Source organism: Rhinolophus sinicus, chromosome 14 (assembly GCF_057876585.1).
Source record: "Rhinolophus sinicus isolate RSI-liver-muscle chromosome 14, RSI-T2T, whole genome shotgun sequence".
Lineage (NCBI taxonomy): Eukaryota > Metazoa > Chordata > Mammalia > Chiroptera > Rhinolophidae > Rhinolophus > Rhinolophus sinicus.
This window is the reverse complement of record NC_142514.1, coordinates 68,793,093-68,809,596: the sequence shown is the minus strand read 5'-3', so window position 1 is coordinate 68,809,596 and position 16,504 is coordinate 68,793,093.

Sequence of the window (16,504 nt, the reverse complement as noted above, 5' to 3'; positions counted from 1 at the left end):
ACAGAAATCTGTACAATGTCATGGTCTCACAACCCAAAAACTACTCACTGGAGGTTTTTCAAGACAAACCCTTCCCCCAAATTCTGGAATGCATGGTCAACCCTGGGCCACTTTCTGGGCGTGTACGTGTAAACATGTGATTTCCAAACACTGAGAGAGCCAAATCTGGAGTCACAGTTCTGTATGGCTCTTGTATGCCAGGTTTTACAAATGGAAGCCAGAGCAAGAAGTATAGTGTGTGTGTAGAACCACCAGATGGCACTATGTAGAGAATGATACAGCATTTATAGCTTCTGGAAGGCAGTTGTCTTAGTTTATAAAGGACTTTCTTAAACATCTAAGCCCAATGATTAAGAAGGAAAAGAAAAAACAACTGCTTACTTCCAATGGTAGATGTAGTCTTTTTAGGTTTGGAGAGTGCTGTGATTTGGTGACATTTCTGAACTACAAGAAACCTGTTCACAAACTATTTCCGGGAGAGATGAGAACAATTGTTAAGCTACCTTGGGTGAGGAAGAGGAAGAGGAAGGGAGATCTTAATAAAAATTAAGTATTAAGTTGGAGAGGACCCGGGGAAAAGCATCAGAAGGTATGTAGAAGCACAGAAGTAAATTGGGTGTTTCCACCAAATGCTGATCCATTTAGCTAAGAGAACATCACTTCTTATTTACAAGGTAATTATGTGGAACCATATGAAATTGCTGATACTCAACCATCTTTGACCTACAAAACGATCATGGCATGTCGTTCAACCTAATAAAACTAGAAACTTGGAAACAAGGTAAGTTCGTAAAATATGTAAAAGATGCTAAACTATCTCATGGCTTACTAATAGTAAAATGCTAGAAAAACTACCGTATGATCTAGGATTCCTTTTCTTGGTATATATCCAAATAAATTAAATCAGTATCATAAAGAGATACCTGCTCTCCCGTGTTCATTGCAGCATAATTCACAATAGCCAAGATACAGAAACAATGTGTCTGTTGCTAAAGATATATTCCAGCCTAACAAGGGATATCCTGCTATTTGCAACAACATGGATGAAGCTAGAGGAGTTTATGGTAAGTGAAAAACAGCCAGATAGAGAAAGAAAAGTACTACATCATCTCACTTATGTGTGGAACCTAAAAACAGTGAATACATAGAACAGAATGGTGGTTACCAGATGGTAGAAATGGAAACATGTTGGTCTAAGGATACAAAGTTGCAGTCATGTAGGATGAATAAGGATGGAGATCTAAAATCCAACATGATGACTATAGTTAATAATTTTATTGAATACTGGAAATTGCTAAGTAGATTGCAGGTGCTCTGACCATTTATAAAAAAGATAATATGAGTAGATGGATATGTTAATTAGCTTGACTTCAGTAATCATTTCACTATGTATATCAAAACTAATTGTACACCTCAAATGTATACAATTTTTATTAAATCAACAGCATTGTTTTTAGCCTTGAAACTATCATTTGAGTAGGGCTCAGTGAGGGAACACTCATTCCTCCTCCGTTTAGCTGGGGCTGCTCAGTGGTGAATTTACTGAAGGCTTATTCGCTCGTATGTCTGGTGGTTAATATTAGCTGTCAGCTCGGACTTGAGCTGGGCTGTTGCCTTGAACACCATCGTGTAGCCGCTCCACATTCTGGGCATTCTTCCAAACTGCTAGTTGTCACCATTTATCACTCACTCCAAGGATAAGAGTCTCAACAAAGCCAGGTGGAAACTGCATCACCTTCTCTGGCCTAGCCCTGGAAGACATTCAGCATGACTTCTGCAACATCTATTTATTAAAAGAAAACTGCTAAGGAGTGATGGCAGTGAAGATGACAGAGTGAGAAACTTAAATTCCACCCCTTCATAAAAGCAATGTAAAAATTGGCCAAAACATTCTAAATCAATTCTTTTCAGAGTGCTAGAAATTAACCAAAGGCTTGCAGCTACTTGGGGAGGAGCTATTCAAGAAAAACAGCTGAATCAAAGTAAGAACCATGAGTTTGGTGCCATTTAAATGTACCCCAGTCCCCTCCCCACTCTTCAGTAGTTTTGAAAATGGCCCACATTTCAGGTACCTCAGGGAGCAGAACGAGCTCCTTTTACAAAAAATTGTCATTTGAACTGACAGGTGGCTTTGTAGAAGAACAAATAGAAGCTTCTACCTATGTAAACTGACTCAGAACTTGTCTAGTGCTAGAGCTGGTACACAGGTGATGTTTGTTGAAATATTTACAGGTAGATGTTTTGGTTGTTGCTGCCAGGGGTTATAACAGTTGGGGAAAACAATACATGAATGGAAAAGCTTAGGAGAAAAGACTAGGGAATGCAGTGTCCCTAAAGCCTTTGAAAAGCTCTTGGCATATTTCTGGAAATGCAGAAAGCCACACGCACACACGGGGCTGTGAATGCTCAGGAAGACCCAAGAAGGCCCGAGGCTGTCACCTCTGGATGACCTTGAGACTGCAGAAGCAGACAGTGAAGACTAAGGCAGAGGTGGGCACTGCCTGATTGCGTGCTGAAGGTGTGTGCCTCAACACACACAAAACCCCTCAGCAAAGACTGATTTTATGCCTCCAGGAATTTCAGGAAATCTCAGTGCAATTATTAGCAGACCACTACTAAGTAGAAACTGAAATTGCCTCACAGAATAATACAACTTTACAGGATTTGTTCAGAAAAGTCACTAAACAAAACAGCAAACCTTAAGGAAAGAGAATCTGACTTTCAGACTTGCCAGGTTATAACCAAGATATCTAGTTTTCTAAAACCAAATGAGGCATGCTAAGAAACAAGAAAGTATGATTTCTGCTCAGGAAAAAAAATAGTCAATAGAAAGTGTGCAAAAGAAGCCCAGACATTGGACATTCTGGACAAAAACTTCAAATTTGCTATTTTAAATATGTTCAAAGGAAACCCCACCTAAAGAACTAAAGAAAAGTATGTGAAGGATGTCTCTCAAATATAGACTATCAATAGTTAGAAATTATAAAAAATGGAAACTGAATTTTAAAAGTATATTAACAAATGAAAAATCACTTGAATGACAGCAACAAATTTGAGCTAGTAAAAGAATGAATCAAAGATTAAATGGAAATCAATAATAGAAGGAAACTTGAGAAATTCACAAATGTGTAGAAATTAACACACTTCTAAAAACCAATAGGTCAAAGATGAAATAATAATGGAAATTAGAAAATATTTTGAGATATACAGAAATGAAGTCCCAATAGACAAAATTTAAGGGATGCAACAAAAGCAATAAGTAGTAAGAGGAAAATTATATAGCTGTACATTAAAAAAGAAGATCTCAAGTCAATAACCTAAACTTCTACCCTAAGAATCTAGAAAAAGAAAACTAAACCCAAAGCAAGCAAAAAGAAGGAAATATTGATGATTCGAGCAAGAATTAATGAAATACATAATAGAAATACAATAGAGAAAATTAGCATAACTAAAAGTTGGTTCTTTGGGGAAAAACCAACAAAATTGACAAAACTCGAGCTAGATCAAGGCAAAAAGAAGACTCAAATTACTAAATTCAGAAATGAGAGAGGACATTGCTACTGACCTTACAGAAATTAAAAGGACTGTAAGGGAATACTATGGACAATTATATGCCAACAAATTAGATAACTAGGTGAAATGGATAAATTCCTGAAACACAAACAACCAAAACTGATTCAGGAAGAAATAAAAAAATCTGAATAGACCTGTAACAAGTAAAGAGATTGAGTTACTAATAAAAAAACTTCCAACAGAGAAACCCAGGACTAAATAGCTTCACCAGTGAATTCTCCCAAAGTTTTAAAGAAGAATTAGCAACAGTCCTTCTCAGACTCTTCCAAAACATGGAAGAGGGAATACTTCATGTCTCGTTCTCTGAGGTCAGCATTCCCTCGATAACCAAGATCAGGTAAAGACATCATAAAGAAGAAAAACTATAGACCATACCTCTTATAAATGCAAAAATCCTCAACAAAATACTTGCAAACCTACTCCAACAGTATATAAAAGGATTACATACACCATGACCAAGTGAAATTTATCTTAGGAATGGAAAGTTGATTCGCAGTATAAAAATAATGTATTGCGCCATATCAGAATAAAGGGGGGAAATACAGGATCATCTCAGTAGATGCAGAAAGAGTGTTTTGGTATATATCCAAAGGAAATGAGATCAGTATATAACAGAGATACCTGCACTCCCACGTCCATTGCAGCCTTATGCACAATAGCCAAGATACGGAAACGTGTCTCTCAACAGATGAATGGAGAAAGAAAATGTGAGACACACGCATACACAATGAAATTTAATTCAGCCTTGGAAAAAAGAAGGAATCCTGCCATTTGCAACAATGTTCTCACTCAACTTGTTTTGGAGTGAAGCAGTATTGAGTGGAGGAAGTAGGGCTTTCGCATGACAGTGACTTGAAAAGAGGAGAGAAGGGGAGCTGGAGGGGAAGAAGGGAGGACTGATTCTGGGACAGGCAAAGAAAATTACTTGCTCAGGATTCATTATGTGCCAGGAATAAATATGTATATATATTAGATTCAAAGTGTTTCCTTTCCTTACCATCTTCTCTTTCCTTGTTACTAGACCTTGTCATTGCTGGGCCTGGAAGTGAGAAGTGATGGGAATGGAAAGAGGCTAGATCACTCCACATGAGAAGAAACACAAAGCTCCCCCCCCCACACACATACACACAGGCCCTGGAGGCAAGGCAGTGAGGAGAGAGCCACAACCCACTAAGGAGAGGCTGGGCAGAGAGCAGACAGGGGGTCTGAGTTTGGCCAAGAAGTGTGGCTTTGCGGATAGACAGGCGAGTTTTAGAGAGTGTTCTTGTGTGTTGTGAGGTGTAATTGTCCTTTGCTGCTTGTTCAAAAAAAGCTTTCCATTATAAAAATTAAAGGCATATAAGTAAAAGCAAAATATCCCATTTACGCCCCCTGCACATAGTTAAAGAGTACTTACTGTGGACTCATGATAGTTTGTCAAGTTCCTTTGCAGAGCTTTCCTATGTCTTAACATATATACATGTACATTCAGAAATGGATCTTTTTTTTTTTCTTCATGAAGGAAATGTTAGTTTTCTGCTTGCTCTGCTCAGCCTCTGTGTGAGGCTTAAATTCATACTGCTTCAATTTACTGATCTCTAAATGCAGAGATGACTCTCAGGAACTCTTATCAACCTCGAAAAATTTCACAGCCTTGGAAAGCTTCAAGGTAAGAACAGGTGTTTACTAGTCAAGTGGGAATCGCACAGGAAGTTGCCAGTGCAATGAGCAGCGTGGCCCAATGGGAGACCTAGAATTCCCATGCCCCATAGAGTGAAAGTTAGGCTTTTGCTTCCAAACAGAAAGGGCATAAATTGACCAGGGACTGCTTTTTGAAAAAAAAGATTTTCCAACATACTCATAACTAAACGCTGTTTGCAATTGAGTCCTTCCCATTCCTGTCCTGTCCCTGCTCCTCCGCACAAAGCTTTGATCAACAGTTAGCTAATGCTTTCAAAACAACAAAACAAACTTCAAAGATTATGTGAGCCTAAAATACCTGTGATTTGGAAATAGAGAAACCCTTAGCCTTTTATTGTAACATAGAGAACTGCGAAGGCCAGACTTTCCATGAAGACTAAGAATAAGGTTAGACCTAAAGCCAACAGAAAAAAATTGTGCTGTTGAGAGCATATTTCATATGAATGAATTCTAAAGCAGTAATTTCTGGGGTTGTTTTTCCCTCAATTGTATAATGTAATGATAAAGATCTAAGTTATTCGCAGAAGATTGTATCTCCTCAGGGGAAGAAGGGCCGAGAATTGCCAAGGCAGGATGCACATGCTCCTTAGGCTTTTGGAATTGGATAAAGTCATTTGGAAATGGCCTTAAGGTACATTTTGTGGTAAAATAGACTGGAACTCCGTCCTTCTGAATCCATGCTTAGCCACTGGAGAATCACCCTTCGGGTAATGTAAAGAAGCCAGAACAGCCCCTACTGTAATTCCACCTGAGAGCTGCAGGAAGGGCCCGCTTACGTTAGCCTGTGAGCAAAGCTGGAGGTGAGACTCCTCCAAGTGTCAGCACCTGATGGTATGTGGGTTTGGGATGGGCAGGATGTGATGATCCCAGGGGTGTTAAACATTCTTCACATCTGGGGAAAAGACTCCCAAATGATCCATTTCTGATTGTACATTTATATATGTCAAGGCATAGGAAAGCTTTGCAAAGGGACTTGACAAACTATCATGAGTCCACAGTAAGTACTCTTTAACTATGTGCAGGGGGCGTAAATGGGATATTTTGCTTTTACTTATATGCCTTTGTTTTAATTTTTATAATGATGTATTCATGCATTGTGTAATATTAAAATATTTATAAGTAAACAAATCATAAAAGAAAGCTATGCACAAAACAACAATAAAACACCCAACCCAATTTAAAAATGAACAAAGGACTTTGACATTCCTCCAAAGAAGATATGCAAATGGCCAATGAACAAATGAAAAAATGCTCAACAATTTAGGGAAATGCGAACTAAAATCACAATCACTCCCAATAGGATGGTTAATATAAAACAAACAAACAACAAAAAATAAACCCAGGGGCAGCCAGATAGCTCAGTTGGTTAGAGTGCAAGCTCTCAACAAGGTTGCCGGTTCAATTCCCTCATGGGTTGGTGCGCTGAGCCCCCTGCAACTAAGATTGAAAACGTCAACTGGATTAGTTGTGGAGGGAGCTGAGCTGCGCCCTCCACAAGTAGAGTGAAGGACAGTGACTTGGAGCTGATGGGCCCTGGAGAAACTCACTGTTCCCCAATATTCCCCAATAAAATTTGTTTTAAAAAAAAGGTAACAAGTGTTTGCAAGGATGTGAAGAAATTAGAACACTTACACACTGTTGATGGGAATGTAAAATGATGCAGCTGCTGTGGAAAACAGTATGGCAGTTCCCCAAAAAGTGAAAAATAAAATTATCATATGATCTAGCAATTCTACTTCTGGGTATACACCCAAAAGAATTGAAAGCAGGGTCTTGAAGAGATAGTTGTACACCCATGTTCATAGCATTATTCACAATAGCCAAGAGGTGGAAGCAACCCAACTATTCATTGATGGATGGGTGGATAAACAAAATGTGATATGTACATACAATGGAATGTTACTCAGCCTAAAAAAGGAAGGAAATTCTGATACATGCTACTACATTGGTGAACCCTTGAAGACATTACGCTAAGTGAATTAAACCAGTCAGAAAAGGACAAATCCTGTATGATTCCACTGATATGAGATAACTAAAGTAATCAAATTCATAGACAGAAAGTAGAATGGTGGTTGCAGGGGCTGGAGGAAGTGGGGAATGGGGAGTTACTAGTTAATGAGTAGAGTTTCAGAGATGCAAGGTAAAAAGAGATCTGTGAATGGATGGTGATGATGGTTGCACAGCAATGTTAATGTATTTAATGCCACTAAACTGTACACTTAAAACTCATTAAGATGGTAAATGTTATGCTTTGTGTATTTTACCACATTTCTTAAAAGCTGTGCAAAAGTGTGGGGGGTAGGGGGGTTAGGAAGTGCGTAGAGGATTTGTCTTGGTCCCTCAGAACACCTCATAACGTAGGCATGGACCCTTTGGAGAAAGCCTCATCCTCAGCCAGGGCGGTTTTCCCAACAGGTTCTAAGGGTCTTGGGGGAAAGAGCAGAGATGCTTTGATGCCCCCAGGAGGCAGAGAGGGACAGAGCCAGGAGGACAGTAATCCCCACCTGTCCCCTGGAACACACTGAGACTGGAGCCCGCCGCGAGCTCCTTTTACTATCGCCCCAGCTCTGGAATTAACTTTTCCTCCAAGACATTTATTTATTGAAAAGGCTATTTTTCTCCTTTGAATTACCTTGTGAATTACTTTGTTTGAAAATCAAATGGCCATATATATATATGGCTCTATTTTTAAGACTTAATCCGTTTTGTTTATACTTTAGACAATCCCATAGTGCCCTTGACTGATGTAGCTTTATAATAAGTCACGAAGTCAGGTGACGTGTCTTCCAGTTTTGTTCTTCTTTTGCAAGATTGTTTTGGATACTTGAGTCCTTGGCATTTCCACAAAACTTTTAGAATCAGCTTGTCCATTTCTATTTTAAACGTCTGCTGGCATTATAGTGTGATTATGTTGAATTGATAGATACATTTTGGGAGAATTGACATCTTAACAACATTGAGTCTTCCAACCCATAAGTGTGGAGGAATGCCTCTATTTATCCAGGTCTTATTTAATTTCAACAATATTTAATAGTTTTCAGTGTAGACAGAGGCTCACATGCATTTATTTACATTAATTAAAACTTGTATATTATTTGGTACTATTGTTATGGAACTGGTTTATTTTTGTATTTCCTTTTCTAATTGTTTGCTGCTAGTATAGAATAATAAAAGAAATACAAATCATTTTTATATTTGGACCTTGTATCTTTATACTTTACTGTAATAGAATTCCCCAGAGAAACAGAATCAATAACATGTGAGTACATACAGAGAGATGCGTTTTAGAAATTGGCTGACATGATTGGAGGCTGGCAAGTCCAAAATCTGCAGGATGGACCAGCAGGTTAGAAATCCAGAGAAGAGCTAATATTACAGTTCAAGTCTGAAGGCCTTCTACTGGCAGATTTCCTTTTTGCTCCAGGGACGTCTGTCTTTTATTCTATTCAGGTCTCCCTCTGATGGAGTGAGGTGCGTCCACATTATGGAGGGCAGTATCAAAGTCCACTGATTTAAATGTTAGTCTTACCCAAAAACACCCTTATAGAAACATCCACAATAACATTTGACCAAATAGCTGGGACCATGGCCCAGCTAAGTTGACACATAATTAACTAATACTTATTAAATTATTACTTAATTGAATTCATCTACAAAAAGATATTAATATAAATATAAAATAGGAAGGTATATATACCTACCTTTCAAGTCTTTGTGCTTCTTTTTTTCTTGCTTTATTGCCCTGAATAGGAACTCCAGTGCTGTGTTGTAAGAATGGGCATTGTTGCCTTATTCCCGATCTTAGGAAGAAAGTATTCAATATATTACCATTATGTATGATGTTAGATTTTAATTTTCATAGATACCATACAGGAAAAACTCTTTCGTGTTCTGTCTATTCACAGACTACTCCATTTTCAATACTTCACTCTGACACTTCTGGTTACCAAATGTTTGTGGGTGTCTTCTCACACTAAGCCAATCTCTGATTCTCCAGACACCAGGTGGGTGTCCTATAATTTAACTCAGTTCTGACACTATCTAGTGTAATTCACACAAGACTGTCCCCACTTCTGATGCCAACTGCAAGTCCAGGTTATTGTCTGTGCATCTGACCGACCAGCTATAAATTGGAGCTTCCCGTGACCCCCCCCCCCTCAGGTTTGATCATTAACTAGATTGGCTCACAGAACTCAGGAAAACAATTTACTAGATAACCAGTTTCTTATAAAAGAATAAAACTCAGGAAAAGCCATATATATGGAGGTGATGCATAGGGAACGTTATGGGGGAAGCAGTGCAGAGTTCCCATGTCATCTCTGGGCGCACCCACTCCCAGCATCTCCATATGTTCACCAACCCAGTGAACTCTGTAAAGTTCTCTGAACCCCTTACACACATTCCCACCCCAGACTTTAGAATTTTTATGGAGGCTTCATTATAGGCATGGTTGATTAAATCATTGGCCACTGGTGATTGATTCAACCTCCAGCCCCTTTCTCTTCCCTGGAGATGGGGGGTGGAGGTGGGAGACTAAAAATTTCAACCCTCTAATCACATGGTTGGATCCTCTGGCAACCAGCCCCATCCTGTCATGATCTAAGGACTTGGCAAAAATGACCTCCTTACCATCAACTCACAAAACAGAAACAAACTCATAGATACAGAGGACATTTTGATGGTTTCCAGATGAGAGAGGGGTTGGGAGTGGGTGAAAAAGGGGAAGGGATTAAGTACAAATTGGTTGTTACAAAGTAGTCATGGGGATGTAGGGGACAGCATAAGGAATATAGTCAATAATATTGTAATAACTATGTATGGTGTCAGATGAGTACTGGATTTACCGGGGTGATAGATGGGGAGGGGATTTGGGAGGCAGGGTGAAAAAGATGAAGGGATTAAGAATTACAAATTGGTAGTTACAAAATAGTCATAGGGATGTAAAGTAAAGCATAGGCAATACAGTCAATAATATGGTAATTACTATCTATAGTGCTAGGTGGGTACTACACTAGTCAGGCGGATCACTTCTTAAATTATATAAATGTCTAACCACTATGCTGTATACCTGACATTAATGAAAAATATTAATATAAATAATATTGAATGTCAATTGTAATTGGAAAATTAAAAGGCGGGAAAAGATGAAGGAATAAGAGGTTCAAATATACCAGTATAAAATCATGGAGATATAATGTACAGCATGGGGAATATAGTCAATAATATTGTGATTGTGTGGTACGGCGTCAGATGGTTGCTGGACTTACGGTGATCAATTCTTTAGGTATAAATGTTGAATAACTATGGTGTACACCTGAAACTGATATAATATTGTATGTTAGCTATATTAATAAAAATCTTTTTAAAAAGCTCCAAATGACTAGATCTTAGTCCAGTGCAGTCACACTTATCACGACTAGTGCTGTGTGGCTTTATCACAAATATTTCTACTTACTGACAGTCATAGGACTGTACTGTTTTAATTTTAGGTACTTGAATAGCTTAAAGATTCACTCATTCTTTTGGTTTCTATAGAATAGTAATTTTTAAGATATTGGAACCAATGTATGATTTTGTCCACTTTTTATCTTGCCTTGTGAAGTATATTAAAAGGATCTTTCACTTATTATCATCATTTATAAAGAATGTTTAACACCCAAAAAGGATATAACCTTGGAATTTCTAAAAAATTAAATTTTGCTTTATAAAATCACATTTACTTAGTTTTGTTCATATATTTTTCACAGACAGGTGAAAGTTCTTTGAAGACTGCCACGAGCCATTAATTTCAGCAATTTTCTCCTAAATCTATTATAGATTGGAAAGTGTTTACCTTCATCCCTCTATACTGAACAGTAGCTTTTTCGCTTCTTCATTCAGTGACTATTTATTATGTCTGTGACATGTAAGGCCTTATGGCAGCTACTCCTGGAGAAACCCAAAACACGTCAGAACTAGCCTCTGACCTTTAGCAGCTATTACCTTGGCTGGGCCATAAGACATGTCACAGAATCAGGAAAATCTTGTGTTCCTTGCACCAAGTGTTTTGTATTTGTTAAAGAAAATGCTAGTGGATACACACACACACACATATATATTTTTTAGGTCTAGCTTAATTTCTTTCAGATCTCAACCTTGTATATCTTTACTCATAGGCAGCGAACAGTTAGCAACGTTAATTTTGATAGTGATAGGAAACCAGAGGCTTAGTGTTACAAGGGTGAAGCTAATCAAAGGCCATAAAAGGGACCATTGTAGGAGAGTGTGAAGACTGCAGCATCCTGTGAATAGGAGCCCAGCCACACATGGACTCATCACTTCTCTCCAGCTCCTCACTGAGACTTCTCTCTCTAGTCCTCTTTGAGCAAATGGCTGGGGAAGCACCCGTTATATCCGTGCTCTCTGATTCAGCTCGCCCTCAGAACACTCTTCTAAGAAGGTCTGAATTTGATCAGGACCATAAGATGATTATGTTTTCACTACAAGTGGATTGTGAACTAAATGTATCAGGTTGGAAGCCCAGATCAATAGCCTTCCCTCTTTTTTTTTTTTTTTTTTTTCTTAAAGGAAGTTCCCCTCAGCAGAGGCCATTAACAGACATTCTGTCTGTAACTCAGCACAGAGTCCTTACAGTTTTCTGGATTCATCTAGTGGGCAAAATTAGCTCCAAACCATTGCTAATTCAGCTCAAGAAGAAACAGCTCTTGTTTCTGAAGAATACATTGAGCAACATTTGAAAGTTTTGAAACAATCAATTAAGGAGAAGAGTGTTTAGAAAACAAAAATAAATAGTGTTTTCCCCCAACACACACCCACGTTACCTCTTCATTATTATCAAGCCTTTCTTTCTAGTATAAAACAAATCAACACAGGCATGCAGAAGCAACCTAATGGTTTATCACAATTTCATACATCGGAACTATTTGAGAGTCAATATATTTTGGTTTAATCCCAAGTGTTGTTTTTTTTTCTTTTCTGTGAGCTTGTTTTATAATAAATAAATATTTGTTTTGCAAAGTGCCACCCCTCAATTATCATGCCCCAGTTTGGCTAATAGGCAGTGCTAATTCCCACTTTACTTAATATGAAAGGCTAGGTGTGGGAGCCCTGGTGAACTAATAGGGGTCATTTAAGAAAAACACCCAAGACATGGGCTGCTTCTTACATATACTCAAGTGAGATTTTGAAACACCATTGTCAGGGAATACAAGCAATCCCTGAAACTTTTCTCCCCTGGGTTATCAAAGTCCAAGACAATTGATGACATTACATCGGTCGTTCATTTTAGATTCGTGGAGCCCACAAAAATCAATAGTTTTCCATTATCAGGTCCAGCTGGGTCACTGGTCTGTCAATGAGCTGTTACAATTGCTGTACAGGGGTGAGCCTGACCAGTCAATTGCTGCTGACAAGAGGAAAACATGCTGACAGCCACGGGAACAAGTCAGAACACAGATTTGCACTTCACTTTGCCATCCAAAGAGACTCGAGCAAGGCCATTTTCAAGACACAGGGCACACTCTGTGGGAGGCCTAAGGGAGGGGCAACCCCCACATCTCCCCGTTTTTTATAGCACAAGAACCTAAGGGCCTGTCCTGGCTCCAGCCAACCATCTTCTGTAGCAGACTGTCCATAGTCACTGCCTTTGTTAGTAAGTGGGCATGTACCAGCCAGTATTGTTCCTAAAACCGTCTTCTATCCTACATTGTACCCAGAGAAGGTGTTGGGAGAAAGGAACTCTACTTTTACTAACACCAACTCAGATATCACTGTACATACCTTGGAGAATATAAAAACTTAAAGAGGAAGTAAATGGGCCAAAGGCACCAAGTATGAACAAACGTGACTAAACATGTTACAGATAAGTATTGACAGAAGGGCAGAAGTCCTCTGGTGTTGGTATATAGACTATTCCCTTGTTGCCTCATTATTTATAACATTATCTGTACTTTCTTCTCAACTTGAGTTATTTTAGTAAACCAAGCATCCCCCACACGTGTCATATGTGTCATACCCACAGCTACTCTGTCTGATGCAGTTGGGCATCAAGGGGAACTGAGCTCTAGTCTTGCCCTGCCCATAATGAGAGGGTATAGACTGGTGAACTTGGACAAGTATCTTACCTGCCCCCGTTAATAAAATGGAGACATGTTTGCCTTTCCTACTGTGTCACATGTTGTCATGAGATTCAAAATGAGATCAATTGAGAGAGCTCTCTCCAATTAAATGACTGTGTGTGTGTGTGTGTGTGTGTGTGTGTGTGTTTGTCTTGCTCTCTGGAAGCTATCCACAGAGCAAGAAGTTTGGAAATAGCTGAAAGAAGTCCTCCTTTCTCCAGAATAATATATTTTTGGTCTAGACTGAATGCTTTCCTTCTTTAGGTGAATATATGAATAATATATGAATACATAATAATCTATCATGTATTCCATCATATCGAAAACCAAAATTTAGAGGACAGCACGGAAGGAAGTCTTCTTAATGGGTTTTGTGGCTCTCCTTAGTTTGCAGAGAAGAGGACTGAGAAGCTAGCAGAGAAGACATACACTGGGTTCCTGTATGCTGAGGGACTTCTAAAGCAACGTGAATTTGTGCAGTGCTCTGGTCTCCTTGTGCTGGTTTTATTTCCAACATCAAACTTTACAGCTTAAAAGATAAATATTTTGAATTTGTTTCAATATTATGATTTTTAATGTTTGACTTTTATTAACATGTTTCAAGTATTAAATTCTAGCCCTTTTTTTTAATGCCTCCAGTCTTGGGTTTGATTCTTTTGGAAGTCAACATTCACTTGTGTTCCATCATCAAACAAAACTGGTAATCAGCTGTATTACTGGAAGCCAACTAGCTAGGGTTTTTTTCTTTTTATTACGCCACCAAAAAAAATCATTTTCTTTAAATGAGAAAAAAAAATACCAAGTAGTTTTAACAAGAGCAAATTTGCTAGTAATTAGATGAACCAGCCTTATGTCTTCCAGCACTTAGAAGCATGAAATTCATCAGAACCCTCATATCATTAATTAAAAAGAATTTATGTTTTTTTAATAAAATGCTTCATGTTTTAGCTCCTTTATTCCTCCACCAAATGTGATTATGTGGGGGCTGAAGGGAATTCAGGTTAATATGTTGACATACTTAACAATGCCGGGTCATGTTGCACAATACGCTTCACTGGTTTAGTTCAGTACACCCCCTGACAGGGCCTAATCATTCCCTGCCCTAAAGGCAGAGGGAAAGAGAGGATTTTAATTACTGCTCTGTATGCAAGTTTGCCAGCATTAAATTGAGACATAATTAGGCCTCTGAATTTTAATAATTGTCCTAGTTAATTGGGCAGACAAGTACGTTATGCAGCATGGCGTGATTAGATAATTAGTATTTCCAAATGACAAAATTGGGCTCTTGATTACAAATTCTACATGAAGGGGGAAAAAGGTAGCAAGCAGATCTTTACAAGTCTATTAAGGGAGAGTTTAGCGATGTTGATAATTTAAAGTCCATTAGGAAGCAACATTTCATTCTCAGAGGTGGGGGTCTGGGCCAAGGGCCTCTGGCCAACTCTATCTCCCACTGAAGGTTCCTCCACAGGGTGCTCTGCTTTCTCTGGGGTCTGCTGCATCCACCCTACTCCCTGCCCCCAAACTTAGCAGCCACCACTGACCTTGGGGCAGGTCTCTTTGGCTAGACACCAGATGGCACGTGATAACTCCGAAAAAGAAACCATAGGCTGTAGGAAGAGTAGAACAGAGAAGGGGTAATCTACCCAGGCTGGGGTATATAAGTATCTACTGTGTCTTTCCTTTGCAAACAGCGATTCTTTCATTCTTCTAGAATTCACCACTTTCATTGTATCATCAACTCCACTAAAATCTTTTTAGTGGAAAATCTTAAATCGAAATCTTAAATTTTGAGGCATTATGTTATTGAGGTGAAAAGCATAGGCGTTGCAGGCTGACCTTTGTTAAGTTACTTAACCTTGCCAAATCTCAGTTTTCTTACTGGCAAAATGGAGAACCTTCCCCATAAGATTATTGATAGGATTAAATAAAATAGCACATATAATTTAAAGCACAGTACCTAGCATGGAGTAACTGCTCAATAAATATTAGCTATTCAATGCCAATTAAATCAATAATGTTGGAATGTACAGTGTGAAGGTGCCAGTACTAAAAAATGAGGTGCGAGTCCGTAACCCCTTGCTTTTTGAGAGAGGAACATGGTGCCCCATTTCTGCTGCAGCAAGCCCAATGGCAATAGCTGCCCCTATAACTCAAATGCCCAACCAGATTTCCTTTCTCTCCATTCTTCAGAGGTTGGCATTGCAGATAAACCCTGCCATGCACAAATCATGGGGGCAGTTAACCTAAGAAGTATGTGGTATAAACTCTGCATCTTATCCCCCATCTTGTGACTTACTCTCCACAAATACCATTTTATTGCCCACTTCTGGTTGCTAAACTTCTCACAATCAATCAGTAGCCTGGGCTCTAGAGCTATGTTTTTTCAGGCAAAAGGAATATTAACTGGATACAAACCAGAACCCCTCTAAAAAATGATTTGTAGGTGTTTGGTAGATAACAATGTGATGATAGTTTGTAAGAGGAAACTCAGACGATCTGGATGTATATTCGTGACCATGGAGGATGACTAAAAGGAAAATAACAATGTCTCCATGGCTTGGTCCAGTCAAAACAGCCTTTCAGACTGAAAGAGAATTTCTTAGGACTTTCTCAGAACTTTGTGTCATCTCCGATATGTGTGATGGACGCATTCTGGCAGAGGTTCCAATTCAGAATGCACAGCTCTCTCTGTGGGTAAACTTTATATTACCCTGGCATAATCTCTACAGTACATAACCAAATAGCAGAGAGAGGAGGGCAAGGCCTTGAGACCCAAGGAAGAAAAGAAACTTTAAGTATAGAATGCAAACGTTTTACTAGAAGCTTAGAAACAAGAGTAAGATACTACTCTCCGGGATGGGAATGAAGACAGAGTTAGCGATTCTTTGCCTGATCTGTATTTACCCCAAAAAGGAAACCTCCCCTCTTGGGGCTGCGAATCTGTCTCCCGCGCTCGCTGCTCGTGGGGTCAGACGCGTGGCCTAGAGAGTCGTTGCAGAGCTCTTACTCTCACTGCACTTCCCAGTTGCCAAGGGGAAACATCACCCTTGGCCAGACGATGGAAGAGGTAATAACTGTCATACGGATTTCTTTCCCCTGCCACACAATGCTGGAGCCTCTCTCTCACTCTT